A 12590-nucleotide genomic window follows, 5' to 3' on the forward strand; every position below is an offset into this window, starting at 1 on the left:
AGCTTGCCACACTGGCGTACCTTATATATTCCAAGGGGGCTTTTTATACTCCAACTTTGATTAGGCTCATGTCGTCAAACCCGACGATTGGTTGCTGTCCCAACAATGAATCTGGCTGTCAGAGGGTAAAGCCCTGTCGATCACAAGTCACTAGACAGCGTTTAGTTACAGCCAAGAGTGAACTGATTTATCTGGGTGCTTCGTTGAGGATATGTCTTTGCATACTGAAAGGATATATTTCCAAGCATTGTGGGCAGCAGTACTGAAAGACAGCACTGTCATTCTTAAATGTATTCCAACCGTGTACTTGTACGATGAATCAAGACAAACCTCCCTCTGAACTTGCTTTAGGCTTCTACAGGTTTTTTAACTTGAAAGTTTGTGCTATTTAAAAAAAAAAAAAAAAAATCCCAGGGGGTTACTCTTAGCAAGCAGGGAATAAAATACTTTAGAAATGCATTGCAAACAGTGCTAACTGATGTTGTTCAACAGCTAAAATATATTGAGCAGTTCATATTTCAGAAAACCTTAATGGGTTTTCTGCTAGGTACTAGCTAAAGCAGTAATAAAGAATTTGTGCATAAATGATTCTGTGTAAATACATCTCTTATGTGTCTGTCCCTTTAGTATATATCAAAATCAACAGAACAAATCCTTTACTAAATTAACAGTCAATTATGAAAAATGAGTCTGTCCCCTCTTCATGCTATCACTAGGTCAGCAGAATCCTGGGCAGTAAATTAAATAGAGATCTTTAGTAGCAAAGGTATTTTCAAGGAATATCTTTAGCTACTCTCTCTAATATTATACAGAAATAATAAAGCTTGCTTTTTCCATTAGTAGTTAAAGTATTAAGAGACTTAAAACATTTAAATCTCTACTGTGAGTATATCTTCTTTTTCCATGTTGTCTTTTATTTCTGTTCAAAATGTCTCTGTATTATGCCAATTTAAGTCATACCTTTCTGTGCTTCCTTTTGTTTTCTTCTCTAATATTTGTAAGTTCTTTATATATATTACAGTTTGAATATGCTTTCTGCATAAGAGATACATCTCGACATGATTTTATACTTACAGGTTATGGCTTATAAAAATCTTACAAGAATGTAGTTCACACTTGATGTGCTCTTAGCAAGAATTATGGAATTCAGGCTTAGTTGGGGAGGTGGAGGGACTGGAGGGGCTACTGTTCAGCATAGGCTGTATATTACAGCAAGCAATTTGTGTATGGAATTTTTGTATGTTTTGTATATTTGGAATCTGTATATTACAGCAAACAGAAATCCTGGAATTTCACGCAATATGCCAAAGTTTGCCTAAGTTAGGACTGAATTGTCAGTTTCTCTTCTCTTTCCATTCTGTGTACACTTAAAACTGTGGCAAATAGGTTTTTTTGCATATGTTCATGTAGGAAAAACGTTGGTATATAGAAAGATGTGGGACAGAACTTTCAAAGAGCTTTTTTCTGCCTGGTCATTCATATTATTTTGTATCACCTCTCCAGGGCATGCAAATTCACTGCATAGCACAGAACCGAGCCTAATATTCAGCTCATGACCAGTGATGTAAATCACAAGTATTCAATTGAAATTGATTGTCGTACGCTGGTGTAAAGCTGATGCAAGCAATAGATGTATCACACTCATACGTTCCAGGCCTAAGGCTCTTAGCATCAGACCCTGACATTCTGATTTCAGCCAAAATTCATATTTAAAGCAAGCAGTTTGACTTCTTAGCTCCTGAGCTTTTGCTTTTTACACAAGATACCGGTGCAGCTACTCTCAACATGTGGTAACATAAATGGACTCGTGGTTGACTGGAACTAGAAGTCAGGATAGATCTGAGTTTACAGTGGAGACTGCCTGCCACGTCTATAACATATTTTAAACACAGTCTTAGTACTTTTCAAGTGCTGGAAATGTATTTTTATGGAAGATGCATAGGATGATTCACAGTAAGAATCTTCTTGAAAAGCACTGACCCTGTTGGTGAACTTCTTGGGGGTTTAGGTTAGCGTTGGTTTGTTTACTTGTATGACAGTGAATGTCATAATAAAACTATTTTTTTATTATTTTTTTTATGTTCAATCAGAATGACTTAACCAGTTGGGTATAAAAGGGAATCTACTCCCAAGTGGAAACCTTAACGGGTACCAGGTTTCACACCAGAGAACAATGATCCATCAATAAACAGGTGGAAATAATGATGCAGTCATTAATATCAGTAATTAAATGCTCTGGCAGACTGTGGCTGTAAGCCATTCATGTTGGAGAGAGGACAAGAGAAGCGCTCAGCAAAGCGATGCCTCCAGCACCGTGACTACTCTCTGAATGTGCCCTGCAGCATCTTGCCCTGTGCTCAGAGGCCACGCAGATAACTGGCCTGCTCCTTCTCCTTCAAGGTCTTCCCACTCTCACTGTGGCTCACCACGAGCATGCAGAACTTCAATTTTTATCTTTCCCCAAACTTGTGCAATTATTCCATTGATCTGCAAAAAAGGGCCCCTTTAGGGTTTGTTCATGACTGTAGGACAAAGGTCCTCTCTTGTATGCCTGAAACCCTGGTGAGCTCTGAGCAAGAGCTGAGCTTGCTCTCGGCCACCAAGGTGACACATGGTGGCAAACAGATCCTACTGAGCACCATGCCTCTGCTCGCTATTTAGAAGTCGGAGGCAGCAATAGCAGCTGGAGTGGAGGCATAAGGACTGCCAACCAAGGATGACAAAAGCGCCCCAGAATTCACCAGCAGCTGCATAAAAAGAAATATTTTTCCAATGTTTCCCTCATAAAATGCACTTCATATCCATGTACTCTGAATAACTCTAGGCTGTCAGTAGAATACCTTTCCCTTCTTCTTTTGTGGTTGCTAGCTTTTTCTTTTCTATGAGACTGCAAGAATTTGGAAGAGAGCTTAAACAGTTGCACTTGATCGGGAGCTATTGAAGGATCTAATTTCTTTAATAACAATTATACAATATGCAATTTTTTTTCTTTCTGCTTCTCATGGTAGTGTTTTTGGAAAGTGGTGACTATAAAAGTAGGTGACAGAGGTGAGAAAAGTGCGTGATAAAGTACCAGGTAAAAGTTGTTCCAAAAATTTGGCAAAAAAAATTAAAAAATACCCCAAACCAACACATTACCACCAGCAAAACTAAAGAAGAGTTAAAAATGAAATGCACATCTTACTGAACTTTATGGCATTTTAATATTATCTTTGGGATTTGTGTCATTCTACCCGCTGTGCCTGCCAATAGTGAATATTATTCCCAATCTTAACTATTCAAAGATCGTGGCTCAGGCCCCCAAAATCAAGCAGTGTAAGAATGTTCCCTTCAAAGGAAAAATGCACACATATGTCTACCTGTCAACTTCTCTCCTTTCCTCCTTCCACCAGGAGCTTTTGTACTTGTTGGAAAACCTTAAAAAAAAAAAAAAAAAAAAAGGATGAAAAACCATCGCAAACCCACCCCCAACAAATTTGACCGATATAGAGGTTTCAAAGACACTGTGTTACTGCAAGCTTTATGGAAAAACAGTGACTGTGTAGAGGAAAAGGAGATTACTAATGCCCTCCCTGAGGAGAAGGCAAACAGAGCCCAAGCATTACCCATCCTTTTTGGCAGCCTCTAATTAGCCAATCAGCTTGTGCTTCTTCGTCATTAGTCAGCATGCTGATAGCTCTGGACCATCTACAGTGTGTCATCCCTTGCTGGGCCAGCAACCCAGAAAAAATAGATAGGGAGCAGGATGGGATTTGAGCTTGTTTTGGAGGCGGACCAAGTGGACATGGAAGGGAACCAGGACATTTCTGAGAAAAGGGAGAGTTACAGGGGTATGAAGGAGCTGCTCTCCTGGCAGGGAAGGAGAGGGACATGGGTTATAACCCTGCCAGAAATCAGACGACTTCATCCTGTTGTAGGCTAGATTTCCAAACTCTTCCTTACAGCCTGCAGGACCACAAATTTGCTCTTCTTTCTTCTGTTGTTTAAGCTAAATGAAATAGTTCCCATAATTGATTCACTTCAAAAGGTAGAACATGAAGAAAAAATCAGGTGTTGTGAAATGCACTGTAAATCTGTGATTGCTGTTTAAGTTGATGTCAAGTCCTACCTCTGAACAAGCTGGCTTGTCTCCTTGGTTTGTCTTGTAAGGAAGATATAAGATTCCTCCTGAGCAGCTGAGGAAGTGACTCTTTGAGTCACCTTTTCTCTCACTTTTGTCAGCACAAAGCTTAATTTCTAGAATAGCATATTGAAATGGATATAAAATTCCATTTTAAGTATTTTTGGACCAGATTCATCTCTCACGTAGCTACCTTAAGCTGGGAATAATGCTTGTGAAGTAATTTTGGTTGGAACAGTTAATTTTTAATAGACAATTTCAGACATATAATTAAATGCAATGGAGTTAGGGTGTTTTGAGTGCTTAACTATGAGCCCAGCTATCTTAACTCACCAGGTGCCTGCTCTTAGCCATCTGAATCGCAAGATAAATGCATTACTTTGAACCTCAAAGTAGATATAAGGTCATGTCTATAAAACACCTAGAAAGAAATCTTGCAATAACAAAAAGCCTATGAAAACATCATCACAATCACATTATGTAAACTAAAGCTGCAGCTACTATAAGGCAAAAGTAACCACCTTTAAAATTAAACTTATTACCATGAACTAAAATATGAAAGCTATAGTAACTAGTATGAATCCTTGCTCTGTAACAAATGCCCTGAAACAGTTTGTCCTCTGTTATCCTTTTTTTTCCATGCCCCCCCCCCCCCCAAAAGTAGTCATATATAACCTTCTAAACATGGTGCTATATCAGCTACTGGAAGTCAACTTTATTTCTTTATTTTTATGATATGGACATTTAATTCCTTTGACTTTCCAAAAAAAAGAAATAAGTTCATCTCGTTTTGAGTTCCGGGTATCAGAGACCATATTTCACACAGGAGAAGAGTGTGCACAGTGCAGGGTACGGATGCCGTGGTACGCTGGCATATGGGTGTGGGGTATGCTACAATTCTTTCCCAGCCCCTGTTCTCAGGTTGTTTTCCCAGGAAAACCACAATGTTCAGGGAGTTAGGATTTTGAGTCATCTCCCCAAGGTGTATTTGGGTCTGCGTCAGCAGCTTGAGTACCAGGACAAAACATCACTCTGCCTGGTGGATGATTTCCCCCAGAGCTATGGGAGACAGTAGTGAGCCCTACCTGCTAAGGAGCTTCTCATGAGCCATCGTGTGTAAGCATGCAATGGATAAAATGGGAGAAACAGGTAAAACCAGTGGCAAACTGGTGCTGTGGCAATTTCAGCCCATGCTGCACCTCTCAGCTCGCCCAAGAGATGCTGCTGAATGTAGGCTTCAGGGAAGTCATATGGGTAAGCTTCTGGCTTACTCTTGCCCTTCTGGCTATCTCCTTCCTGCCTACAGATTTTGTGCTGCCATGTGTAACTGTGCATGTGGAATGGGCCGAGATTGCCTCATCGATTTTTTTTTTTTTTTTAATATTTTTTTCTTTCCCCTCTCCTACATCTCCCACTATTTGTTAATTCATGTTGCTCCAGAACCAGCCAGATATACTAATGGAAATGAACGTTAGAAACAGAGAGGGAAATATATTCCCATTAGATTCATTAAAAACATTTAAGGAAGGATGCAATTATAGTAAAAGCTGCCAGGTTTTCTGAGGAGTTCTGTATTCAGTATTTTATTCTGCAACTTTTACTATGGTGTCTAATTACCTGTCTTATAAAAGAGCCCTGTTAAATACCTGTTTAACTCTAAAGGCTCTACCCTTGCTACAGGATGCCATCTTTTCTTTAAAGTTCTAGTGTTTATGCTTTTACTCAGAATTTCTGATATTCATTTCAGTGTCTTTTTAAATAGCTGCATCAGCTGCTGCGTCACTGATGGGAAACCTTGAATTCCTCTAAGGAGCTGTTATTCTACTTGGAGAGATTTCACTTCTGCATTTGCACAAAGTGCTTGAAATACCAAAATACTTTGTCTTGGTATTACTAGCTACGAGAATGCTTGTATTTTCTCTAAGGCATAACTCTTTGAAGGGGATTTTTCGGACCCGGAGGTCAGCGATTTGCTATGAGTGGCCTGTCCTCTGCTGGGTTGTTCGGGAACGGCATCCGCTGGGAAATGAGGGTCACAGTGCTGAAAAGTCTTTTTCCTCCTCCCTCTCCCCCCCCTCCCTTTTTTTTTTCCCTTTAAATACATGATGGGTTAAAAGCTAATAGGTATTCTTGACAAAACCAAAAAAATGCAGTTTTTCAAAATGCACTGAACTTGACTCTGCTTAATCTTGCCCAGTGCCATAATGGTCTGAATTAATCAACTTTTTTGATCAGAAGATAGCTATATGTGGGACAGATTTGGCTCCTCATCTCAAACTATCCCTTTGCTGGTCTCCCTATGGCCTGTGTACCTCCTTTGCTTTGGTCCCACCCTGTGGTTTTGCCTCTACTGAACATAGATACAGGCTGAATGGGAACAACCTGTACTGCTTGGTACCCGCTTGTCTATAAGCAATAAGTAAAATCACAGCAATATAATGATATACAGGGGTAAAAATAGCTTTTCTTTTTTTTCCTCTCCTGATTTTTGTAAGCAGAGAAGCTGACTGTGAAGTAGTGTCTTGTAAAACTCTTAGCATTTGAGAGAGTGAATTCATAAGTACATTGAATTCTAATGGTTAAAATAAAACCAGTTTTCTGGAATTGCAAGCCTGGCACATTGTTCCAGCAGTGTGGATCTGCAGTGGCAACACATTTGCTGAATTCTTTTTAAGGTCACACTGTAATACTTCTGATAATAACATAGTGTAATTATTTCACGATGAAATGGATACTTAATATGTACAGCCATGTTCTCTCCTAGTTTCTGCCATACCTACCGGGATTGTCCTGCCATACTCACACCGTGCATTGATTCCTGCACGCACTGCAAAGGTGTTAGTCTTAGGATTTTGTATAAAGTGTTTACATCCATGTTTGAGTGTTATAAACACAAATATTTTCAATAGTCAAAACAACTCCAAAGTTGTAAGACATTTCTTGTAAGTACTCTAAATATTGTCTAGTCCACATAAGCGTAAGAATTTTTAGTTGCGTTAAAGTATTTAGGAATTTTGGGAATCTACTTAAAAACTGACACAATAAGAAAGATTATCTTTCAGACTGAGAGCAGCAGATTATTTAAAACACCAAGAGAAAGGGAGATGATGAGAAACGTAACAACATGACTTTGCCCATTGAAAAATGTTCAGTAATGAAAACACAGTAAACAGCAGTAATACCAATTTTTTTTACAAGGTGCTTGTTTATACCTCATAACAACACAGAACTGATGTGGTGGTAATGATTTTTCCTCCTTACAGAGCTTGTTTAGGAATACATGGATCACAATTCCTTCCCAAAGGTGTGCACTTTAGTTGATCTCCTGTGGTTGCTCCAAGCAGGCAGAAAGAATAAGGTGAAATTATGGTACAGCTTCTTTCATTTCCTTTCCGCCACATACTGATCTACAGTCAGTTTTAAACAGGCTGATTTGAGGCAAGAGCTTCTACGGTGGAATGGAAAGCAGTGGTAACATTCTCAGAGGAATCAGAGAATGACATTCAGATCCATAGTCATCCAAGAAGGCCTTCAAATTTGGCATATTCATCAGCAAAGGGGTTGTTTAATCGACAGCTTAGAACTAGGTTACTCGATTTAACCCTGGTGTTAAAAATGCTGATAATGTAAATTCTCCAAAACCCTGTGGAAAAAAACCCACAAGACTAGTATTTTTGATGATAAAATACAACATATTAAAGCTTTCAAAGTAATTTAATTAAATAAGTGTATAATGGCAAAAAGCAGGCACAAAAGGATGTAGGTGCTGATGAAGCTGCTTCTAGTAAAGTAAGACCCCAAAGAACCAAGTGGTATCTGGGAAAAACCCTGTACAAAATCATGCAGAGACAGGAAATCGTATAAGCTGGTTCAAGGTTTTAGAAGTCAAAGAGCAGATCAGAAACTGACTAAAACTTCTTGATAATTTTATCCTCATTTGGAGGAGAAGAACATAAATGGTAAGTTTTGTACTAAATAAGGTATCTTTGGAGGATTTTCACATAACTAGTGTGACTGTTCAAAGGTATTGGGGCATCCAAGGGAAAAAGAAACACAGCTTTTACTCCCTCTCCTTTTATGTATCTTTCCTTATTTGTTGTTTGCTCCCTGTCGATGCAGTAAAGATGTTTTGTATTTATGACCTCCATTATGAAGCAACACAGAAGAGCATCAACTGAAGGAAAGCAGCCTATACTGCCTAAAGCATTAGCTTTACTGCCCTTTCCTCTTGGGGAATGGTCTCGGGCTCCTTTAGCAGATGCTTCCAATTCCTCACAATTTAAAGGCTGATGTTTTAAAAATTTACAAGTTTGGTTTTGTTTTGTGTTTGTTTTTTTTTTTTCCTTGGGACTCGCAAGCTTTTCTCTCCTGTCAGCCTGCTAATTGGTAGCATCAGCCAAGTTGATGAGAAACAAGGATAAACCACAAAGGAATTGACTATTTGGGGGGTTTTTTACCTTCAGCAACAGACTTTCAAACCCCCTCTATTATTCTGCAGATATATAAAACCACTTAGGAGTTAACTCTTCATAGTCTTTAGCAGAGAGCCTGACTATCACTGTATCCACGGATATATGCCCTGTACTCATGGAAATGACATAAAGATTTCATATTCTTTATTGACTATGCAAATAACTGAAAGGATGCTTGCAAAATATAATTGCTATAATAGATCTGAAATAGCACAGTGGACGTTGCTTCAGAGTTTAGTTTTAAGGTGTACTGGCATAAGGTTAGCTGGAATAGGCATGCTTCTGTTAATGAAGACTGAAGAATGGCTTAGTGAGTAGATCTAGAAGAATTCATAGAAAAAAAAAATATTCCTAGGATACCTGGATTAATAGATATAAAGGTGTTTGTATGCTACTGACTTTGTGATAACCGCACAAAGCTTTTCGTATGTCAAGTGAAGTTTGTACCAGGATATTTTGAGTACACAAATCTGAGAAACTTCAAGCAAGTAGCTCACACCTGTTTCTGAAGTTTTGACAAGGAAAAAAGTCACTTGCTGCACACAAAAGCCAAGCTTATGATCAATTAAAAATGTAATAGTTTGACCAAATGTTTAAGGCTTTCTAGACCATATTGATTAAAATAGATGGATGATACAATTAGGTAGGAATGCAATGCAAAACAGAAATAAAATTTACTATCTCAAATTACTTTGTTATACTGTCTACAAATTATCAAAGTAGCTCAACAGTAAGAAATTGCAGCATTTTGTTATTCTGTCCAAAGCCTCTAGAACAAAGGAAAATTAATTAATAAGTATTGAATTTGCTGCTTTTGCTAATTCTAAAGTTTGATTTATGTGATCTAATGATTTATATCAATAACTCTGAGAAAGCAGTGTGGTAAATTTTAATATCCCAGTAATAACTTGGTAGAGAGAAATTGCTTCGCTAGATCCTAAACTGTGTTAAAAATATTACGTTTGTATTTATGTAGTTGTAGGGTTTGTGTATATGTGTGTGTGCGTGTGTTTTAATTAGATATTCAACCAAAAGAGCAGGTTCTCTGCTCAAAAGTTTGTTCATTTTTTCTTACTACACTGGTTGGCTTAATAAAAGCAGGCATTAGCTAGGAGGACCATAATGTCACTACCTACTTTCCAGAATTGTGCTACACAATGAATGGTATATACTTCTTCTAAGAAATAAGGTCTATCAAAATAATGAGGCATTACTTATTTTAGCATATATTTGGAATTATATAAAATGTATATCTGTCATTCATTTAGGAAGAACGTTGCACTTAGAAATGCTAATTATTTAGTGACAGGCACATCTTCTTGTACTTCAGGCCAAGTTTGGTGTCATCTGATATTAATATAAATTAATAATCTAATCTATTAATCATAAATCAAATTTACAGCTCATCTGAGCATTACTATATAGGGTTAAATTTAGTTTTCTGTTTCAGCCACTCAGCATTACTGAAGTGTAATAAAAAGAGAACTATAGCCAATTTTGTAGCCGCTACTGTGAGTGATAGTGAACACACAAGCATATTGCAATGGAAAGGATGTTATTTGCGTTATGATGCTCTAGGTTTCAAGAAGCTCTTTGAATGGCCTCAAGCTGTGTTAGCCCAGAGCAAAACAGGACAATGCAGCAAGTACAACCTTAGAGGAACTCTGTAATACCAGCAACTACTATTGCATAGCACAGAATTTTATTTTTATTTTCTAGAGAGATTCTAATCAAAAAGTGTTTTTCAGTATAATGGTGTCATCCATGGTTTGTAGATAGTGAGGAAGTCACCACCGTCAGTAATTTCTCCATACAGCTAGTTATGATGCATGTTCTTCTGAGATACTATAGGATAGGAGCCCTAAATGCTCTGAATCTTTGCGGCATTTACAGAGCGGGTATTGCTTCCTGAAAAACAGTATCTGTCTAAGCTGACACATTAGAGCCAGTTGTTGGGGTAGAGTTGTTCTTTGAGAACCAGTATCAATACGCAGTTCTTGCAAGAAGTCCATCACGCTTTATGAGTCTCTTCCTTCTCAGAGGAGCGTGTTTGCCATGCGCAGTATATAAATCACGGTAAACCTTTCCCATATGCCTTCTCTGTTAGGAAGGTAACCTCAAGGTATTGGTCACTGGGACCAAAGCGTGGCTGAGCAGCTGGTTGTGTTGGAAGGAAGAGCAACAGCACACTTAGTAGAAATACGCTGAAGGATCTCTTGACAGAAGGAGGAATACCTGCTTTAGGGGTTGTAGTGGCCTGGCCAAACTATTCTTCTTTCCATATAGAAAAAGAAAAATCAGCCCATGGTATGGGGAGATTTTTACAGTTCAGCTTTCTCACTGCATGGTCACTGTGGAGTTTTTAATTCAATATAAAAGTAGACAACACAAGAATACACAACACAATCATCCCTAATAGCAGGAGTTTGCAGAGGGTGAGGAGAGACTGGCAGGCAGTTTGCAGCTCTCTGGTAAAAAGTTTCCAAAGTAACAGCTACTGAGCTCAGAAAGAGCGGCTCCTCTTCTCCCAGCCACAGATCATCATGATGGTAAACAAATATTTCTCAATCTTCCAGTAACAGACCAAGCCTGTAGTGTATTATTTAAGCTTTAATTTGAGGGAGGTCAGATTTCCTCTTGGGACAAGGTATGTATCCAAGCTTTGCCTTGGGAGCAACTTTCCTCACCTTTTTTCTTCCCCAGAATTACAAAGCAGGTACCAAAGGCGATTCTGTTCACAGATTTCTGTAGCAGCAGCAGCCATTATAAAATAGTGTGGGGTTGGCGGTTTGGTTTGGGCTTTTTTTTGTTTTGTCGTTGGTTTTCGTTTTTTGGTTTTTTTTTTAAAAAAACCCCCTCCTCTCCTGGCATTCTACAAATAAGCAGAGGAAGAGCAGGTGCTTGAATCGAGAACTGCAATAAAACACAAATCTGGTTAACAAGTAGTAATCAGTAAGAAAGCTGATAGTGCTCAGTACAATTCTCATGAGTGTCAGAGGAGTCACATGCCTCCAGAGCAGGTTTTTCATCCATATGACAACATCAGTCGGGACCCAGGAATTCAAGTTCTTTTCATTCCAATTCAAACAAGCCTGGTAGGCTTTCTCTGCTTTTGTGACGACAGAATGCCAGTATCTTTTAAATATCTCATTGTTGACTCTCAGGGTTATATTCTTGGATCTAATTCAGCCATTCAGGGTCTTAAGCACTAACATTCAGTTAATTTATATTTCTGTCCTTACTAATAGCTAGTTCCTTACTATTTATGGACATCTTTTTCATCACATTCACATGCTTATACCCAGAAGTGTAAAGGGAAACATGACTATAGGGAATGCAAACTGTGCTGCTTGAATCCCTGTTCCCCCTCTTGTCTTTCCATTCTCTCCTCTGTTTTTTACCAATTTCTTTTGTTTTCCAGTGAAACTGTCATCAAGCTGCATGTTCTATGAAATATGTCCTTTTCTGTTTTCTGCTGTTTAATTAACAATCCACCGATTTTAGTTGAGGCTGTGAAATCAGAGATAATGTGCCATGTATTTAAAATATAACCTGGTCCTTCAAGTCTACTGTAAAATTCCTTTTCTCTACCAAAATTACGGGCACTAGGAAATCCTCAAGAAATCTCAGTAAGCCTGTCATCTCACAGCTCTCCACTTTGAGCTCTGCTAAGGATGGGCTTCAGCATCAAAGCATGAGATCAAAAATCCTTTCCAAACTTTAAGGCACACATTATGGTAAATCTAGGTGTTCGAATCCATTATAATGGTAGCATCTCCTATGGGATGATTATGTACTAGGTAAAGAGATTTCTTTTTGTCACTAGGAATTTCCTTCCTTTCCTTTCCATTATACGGTCTATTGTACTTTTTCTATGAGAAATAGAAAACACCAATTTCTTATATGCTGCCTCTGTTCCATGCATAACTTTAGATAATTTGTCATGTTCTTTCTTTTCTGTAGTATATAGCTCTGCTTTTTCAAAATTAGTGTTTCAG

Source organism: Balearica regulorum, chromosome 6, assembly GCF_011004875.1.
Source record: "Balearica regulorum gibbericeps isolate bBalReg1 chromosome 6, bBalReg1.pri, whole genome shotgun sequence".
In the NCBI taxonomy this organism is placed as follows: domain Eukaryota; kingdom Metazoa; phylum Chordata; class Aves; order Gruiformes; family Gruidae; genus Balearica; species Balearica regulorum.